At 51.7% G+C, this 6,435-nt stretch overlaps 1 protein-coding gene across 1 annotated transcript in view; it reads right to left on the bottom strand.

Moving 5' to 3' along the window:
• Positions 1 to 6,435, bottom strand: part of XXYLT1 (xyloside xylosyltransferase 1) — a gene marked incomplete at its 5' end in the record, with an annotated part of 31,580 nt that overhangs the window by 22,295 nt on the left and 2,850 nt on the right. The window lies entirely within an intron of this gene.

Below are 6,435 nucleotides of genomic sequence, written 5' to 3'. Positions count from 1 at the left end.
ACAGCCGCATGCGCCTGCCCCAGCCTGACAGATCTAGGGCATCCAAAAATAATCAATGGTGGCACCACAGCGAGGGGCAACAAGCAGAAATGATGAGAAGCGACACCACCCCTGGGGGCTGCGGGCTGTGCTGGCCCCCAACGGCAGCAGTGCCGCAAGGAAGGCGCCTCCGCCGTGCAGAAACACCCGGGGGGCTGCCAGGCACCTGCCAAGCAGCATCTGCATCCCCCTCCCCACAGCATCCCTTCCCAACGGCTCCTCTGCAGGAGGGCTGGGGCCCAGGGGCTCTCCTGCCAGGAGAGGTATGTCCTGCAGGCAGCCCGACAGGGTTAGCGTCTCATTTTGGCAGGTGAAGACCCCCCTACAAGGCCACAGCCTCTGGCGTTTACCTGGGGTGGGCTTATTTAGAGGTCTGCTGTTGCCTGCTCCCAAAAAGCACCACAAAAACAACTTTCACAGCACAACAGGCTTGCCCAGCAAGGCACAATGGCTGGCATCGCTCTCCCTGTTGCGTGCAAATCTATCACTCCAGCCTCTTCCCTTCTCACCACAGGATCTGACATGACTGCTTGCAACCCAGAGACAGGCTGGGGAAGGAATCTAGCTGTTTTTCACATGGCTGCAGCATGAAGCAGGGAGGGACATTATAAGAGCACACCAGAAACTTAGTGCTCCCTCCATCCCTGTAAAGATGGAAACATTTTTGCCAGAAAATAAACCCTTCAGCTACTGCAGCATCCTGTGGGAAATGCGGCTTGGGAGCATGTGGCTCTGGGGCCATCTCCCATGACTCCACCACAGACCCCGATTTTCTGTGCCTCTTCACAAACGTCTCCACTTTGATAACGCACGATCAGGCCTGGAGTATCTGCAACACAGGCACTTTCCTCCTAGCACCCTCCCAACCCGCTGCATCTCTGCGTACCCCCAATGTGGTGAGGCTCAGCAACGATGGCAACGCTCAGCCAGCAGGAAAGGATCAGAAGGGACACACTCTCAAAATGCTCATTCAATACAATGTAAGTTGCTGAATTTTGTGAGTAGCTACAGCGTGCACCAGGAATTGCTCTGCAGCTGACAGGAGGAAAAAGGGGAGGTGATGCTTCCCCATCTCCCTCTGCTGGGCTTCACCTTACAGACCTCTGATGCATGTTTCTTTGTTCATCGTGTGACGCAGGATTAGTGCACCGTAACTCACAGCACACAGGCACTCTTGAGGTGAAACATCGCATGCAGTCACCTGGCACCCCACAGGCAAACAGAGCCCAACCTGGGCAATCCCGCATTATGGATTTGAACGTTGCAGCTGCAATGGCAAACCCTCACAGCACGCACACCTACAAATGCAACAGACAATGTTTTCAGGATGCTGCCTGTCTGGTTTTACAGAAGCGTACTAGCAGAAGACAGTTACTTGTCAAGGCATTGTTCCAGCAAACAGACTATTTTCCTGATACCTCTCTGCTTAACCCCTTCCCCCCAGCTCCCAGGCTCTCCACCTCCACAGCCAGCAGCAGGAGTGCTCCAGGTGCCTGGCCTTGGTGCAGGCAAGGCGCCCCGAGAAGGCTGAGCGCAGCTCAGTGCTCACTCCAACACATCTCCTCCCTGGCCTTTGCGCTCCCTCCAGCTGTGCTCGGTGGGAAAGGCGTAAGCTGATGCTCACAGCCGCCGCTGTCTCCGGGCCGGGACTCCCAGGGCCTTTGCTGATAGCAGTTTCATGGGAGACCAAGCCAGAGCCAGCAGCTGGAGCCTTCTGCAAGCAGCACCAAACCCCAAGCGGGCTGGGGTTTGATCATTAACAGGCAACTTAGACGAACATCATTATAATCTGGTCTACGCTTAATAATCAGTACAGCCCCATTGACAATGAGCTGGAGAAATAGCCTCATTCAGAGTCTGAGTCCAGGGAGACAACTGGACCTCCCATTTGATCCTGGTGTGTTACAGATGTTAACTCCAGACACCTGCTATGAAGCCAATGGCACAGCTCCCTGCCAACGGCTGCTTCCCTGGACACGGTGCCGCCTATTTACCTGCAACAGCCGGCTGTGCTTCCCCCCACCACACACAGCCATGTCCCCACCAATGTGCTACTGCACAGCTTGCAGCTCCAGGAGATCCTGAGGTTCGGTGTCTATCAGACAGCAGCTTGCAATGATTTCCTCTTCCATGAGGCAGCCCAGCAACTCCAATGTCTTGCAGCAAGGCCCTCCACAGATCATCACAATCTGTATTTTAAACTTGCCTCTCACCAATTTTGATGCTTCCCAGTTCTTGTAAAAACATCTGCTTCGCATGGCTCGTGGCTTCATGGACCGCACCGTAACCCTCTTGGCCAGCCCTCTTCCAGAACAGCGGGTCCCAGTCAGCCAGGCTTGTTCCATACAGAAGCCACTGTTCTTCTCTGAATCTCCTCCAGGTTTTTTCCAACAGACCATGTTGATGTGCCATAAATTTCAGCAATACATAATGATCAGTCCCATTCCATTCTCCTTCCTCGTCGCTCCTCATTTTGTTTAGTCACAGAAACTTACCCACTTCTCCCACTGCTGCTTAGTTCCCTTACAGCCCCTGATGAATAACTTTGTCAAATGCACCTGCAGACCAAGCTCCTGAGTTTTCAGTTAGCAAGTCCCCAGGTGCATCTTCATGGTACGGTACCACGCAGCTCCTACTGCTGTTATCCATCACCTCTCATAAGCACTGCAACCAGTGATCTTAATGATTTAGTTGTGTGTCACCTTACCAATTTCAGTAGTAATAATTAGGTCAAGTATTTCCTCACCAAATATTTTCTCCCAAATATTTTCCAACACATTCACTTTCTTACCAGATTCCTAACAGCCGAATAAACCAGATGGGGAATTGGCTCTCTTCCCCTTCTCAGGCCCATGCTTTCAAAGTATTTAAAACAGGCTGAGCTGAACAGCATTTGCCTCTCTCCCTGTCTGTCAGCTAGACACCTTCTGATCGTTATCACTGTGTGCTCTCAGAGCCTTCTGCAGGCACATGGGTCATCTCTGGGATGCAGCAGGCATCAAAACAGAAGAGAGGCTTGGCACGAGGAGGAACCATCCTGTTGAACTGCTTTCCTGGATATCTCCAAGCCTCATTTTATACATATGCTTGTAAGAGACCCCGTTAGCGGATTTAAACATTGCAGTCACACCCCATCCTGCTCTGCACTCTTCCCGCCACCGCCTGTGTGAAGACACAGAGTCACGTTAGCATGAGCTGGGGGCCGATCCTCGCTTGCACTCCCTCTCCAGGCAGACACCCCAGCCATGGCTCTGCTCAGCTGCATCCCACCAGCTTCAGGGGAGCAGACCTGTGTTCCTCTCCCTGCCCACCCACAGCCGTACCAGGATTAATGAGTTAGAGCTTCACCAGAGCATGGAAGATGCAGCATGCTGCACAAGGGCTAACCTCACGCACGGCGGAGCCCAGGGGCCCTCTGCACCCTGTGCTCATCTCCCACCCTTCGTCAGGGCTTCTGCCTTCAGGATGTGAGAAAGAAACCCTGGGAGCTCCACACATGCTGCCAGGAGGGGAGAATGAGACCATGTTCAGAGATAATGCTACTCCCCAGGAAAACTGCCAGCTGCTCTTACCAGCCAGAAAACCCTGCTGCCTCCAATTTGTAAAATACCATCTTCAGTCAAGTTCTGCTAAATACCCTCACTCCACATGAGGCATGGTACCTCCAGCCAGGTTTCAGAGACTCCCCTGGGCTAACAGACTCCACTCCTCTGTCCAAGTTGGCAGAGATAAGCCACAAAGCTGCTTCTCCATCCTGTCCCATTTTCCTTCTGCTCCTTCTGTTCTCCCACAGGGTCATCCTGCTGCAGCATGGTCAGCAAAACCGATGGAGTCAAACACCAGACGGCAGTCTGAAACCTCTGCCCAAGCTGTTGGATGCTGATCTCTCTCCCTCGGCCCACCAGCTGCTGAGGACACCCAGCTGCTAAACTAATTCTCCCTGAAAACTACCTGACTAGGGCCAAGGATGGGGGTCAAGAATTCCCCACCATAGCTTCCTCAGGCTATGTCTCTGCCACCCCAACTCCTCCTCCCCTTGCCCATGGCACCAAGAGTCTGTCCCGTGATCTCGCCTGCCAGGCAGACCTGCCCAGACATTACTGCTTCATGCATCTGTAAGGAGGGTGATAAAAAGCTTGCCGGGTACTCTTAAATTACGCAACTAAAATGACAAGTGATTAGAGTGACCAAAGCCAGCTTGGGAAGTGAGAGGTCACCTCTGGATGGGCATACTGAAAAGGAAAGTAAAAAGGTCCGAGTTCTTGTCCTCCTTCCTCCTCCTATCACTGCTCTGCAAGTCCCAAGACCATTTCATGCTGGCATCGTCCTCATCCTGGCAGCTCTTCCTAAGCCTGAACCCTGCTTGTGCTCTCTCTGTGTAACTTTCCCACCACTTCGCCCTTGCAGAACCACTGCGATGCATGAAGCCCTCCTCTAGCTCCTCGGGCTTGGCCACACCACATTAAAAGAGGATTTATGAGCTTCAAGCACAGACAAGAGTTATGCAGTCTGCACTTCTGCACGCTGCATACCAAATCCCCAGCTGGTTTAAATCAGATTAACTCCACTGATGTAAGACATTTAAGGCAAGAGTGTTCCATGATTTACACCAGCTAAGAAGCTGTTATATTATAGTTTGGCAGCTGCAGGTTTTAGATCTGAAGTTTTTTGGGCAAGGATCCCAAGCAACAGTGAAAGACAGAGAAGCTGAGTGGCAAAACCCATTTATTCTAAATGCAATATGCACGCAGACAGCACATGTTCCACAGAAGTATTTAAAAAAAAAACCAAAAAAACCTGGTCTTCAGTTTTCAGTGCCATTGGTCTGCAGTCAGTGCCCCATCACAATCCAAAGGCTCCAAATAAATCACAAAGTCATGATACTACGGAAATGCCTCTCTTCAAAAAATGATAAATTTGGGAAACTAAAGCCAGGCAACTTTAATGCAAAATTCACTAGCTATTGAAAAAAGACCCATAGAGTGATTAATACAAATGCAAACAAACACACAAGAGAGTTTAATGTTCAGATCAGGGCCTTCATTCCTGCCGGAGGATGCTTAAGGTTCCAATCAAATCTGGCTTGCACAAAAAAATGGTGCTAACACTATGGAGCCAGATGTGCCTGCAGAGGTGCACAAAAAGACACAGTGTTCAGGGCATGTGAAATGGCACAAAAATGCACCTGGAAAAATGCTAATACTGCCTAAAAAGGAAGGTTTATTCCTTTCTCCTCCAACTTAGCAAAGCAGCTTCTTCCCACCAGTGGAGGCTGGTTTGTCAGAGCCAGGAGAGCAGCAGGAGCCCAGGGCCATTCCCACGCCACCCGCGAGGCTTCAAGTGGGCAGCAGAGCTGCAGCCTTCCCTGCTGCCTCCCGTCTGGTGCCGGCTGCACAGGGAAGGGGCTGGGGAACCTCACCAGCCCCATAAATCACCAGGCACCCAGCGCAGTAAATCTGACCTCCCTTGCAAGGGAAATATAAATCAGCTTTACTAGCAGCTTCTGAAACAAAAACTAGGTTCAGGAAACTATACAAATGCCTCTTCAAACATCCTGTGCCCCAAACAGACCACTGAAAGCCCCGTCAGCCTAAGGGAGAGCAAACAAGCTTCCCAAGAGATGAGACAACTCACGGGTTGATGAACTGAAAAAAGGCATTTCAGATTGAGCAGCTTCTTGCTGGCAGGCGGCACATGGATATCTTTAGCATGCGGTAAAGATAGGGTAGGGAATCAGGAGGACTGAATTAGCCAGCATTAATACCATCATTTGTATTCAGCGTACTTCAAAGCGCTCGCAATGCAGACATCACCAGACACACAAAAAAATTACTCAGGTCTAATGGAGAGTAAACTACTGCACATTCACTGAGGCCCAGAGAGTAATGGATGGTGGGGAGTCGGACGGGACCCTTGGGGCCACCCCACCCCACAGCCCCCACGGGGACAAAGCATACCACCTCCCTGCCTGCTCTTCCCTAACGCCTGCCCGCACAAATTAAACTGCATTGCCCCACTGTTTAACAAGCTAGCATAAGATGGCCATGCCAGGAGGACAGGGACAAGTCCAGAGAAAGCCTCACAAACCAGTGCAGAGGCAGGAGCTACTGGACAGAGCCGAACTGGGACAGGGCTCAGCGGGGTACAGGAGAGTTGCAGCTGCTCATATCCCAGCAAGAGCAAGACTGCACCTGAGATCCATGGTAGGAAGTCTGCAGGGAATATTATGGCTGGGCAGAGGCTCCAGATGCCCAGGAGGCTGCTAGTGCTGGCGGTGCTAGCCATAGGAACAGCTATTTCAGCAACACATAATGTGGGAATGGGCCACTACCATGTGCCATCCACAAACAGCTTCAAGAGGCTGGTCATCTCCTCCTGGGGTAGGCGTAGGGCCAG

The sequence above is a fragment of the Cariama cristata genome, unplaced genomic scaffold, assembly GCF_000690535.1.
Source record: "Cariama cristata isolate BGI_N322 unplaced genomic scaffold, ASM69053v1 scaffold8835, whole genome shotgun sequence".
Classification (NCBI taxonomy): domain Eukaryota; kingdom Metazoa; phylum Chordata; class Aves; order Cariamiformes; family Cariamidae; genus Cariama; species Cariama cristata.
Note: the sequence above shows the minus strand (reverse complement) of the source record. Positions and strands in the feature narration are given on the sequence as shown.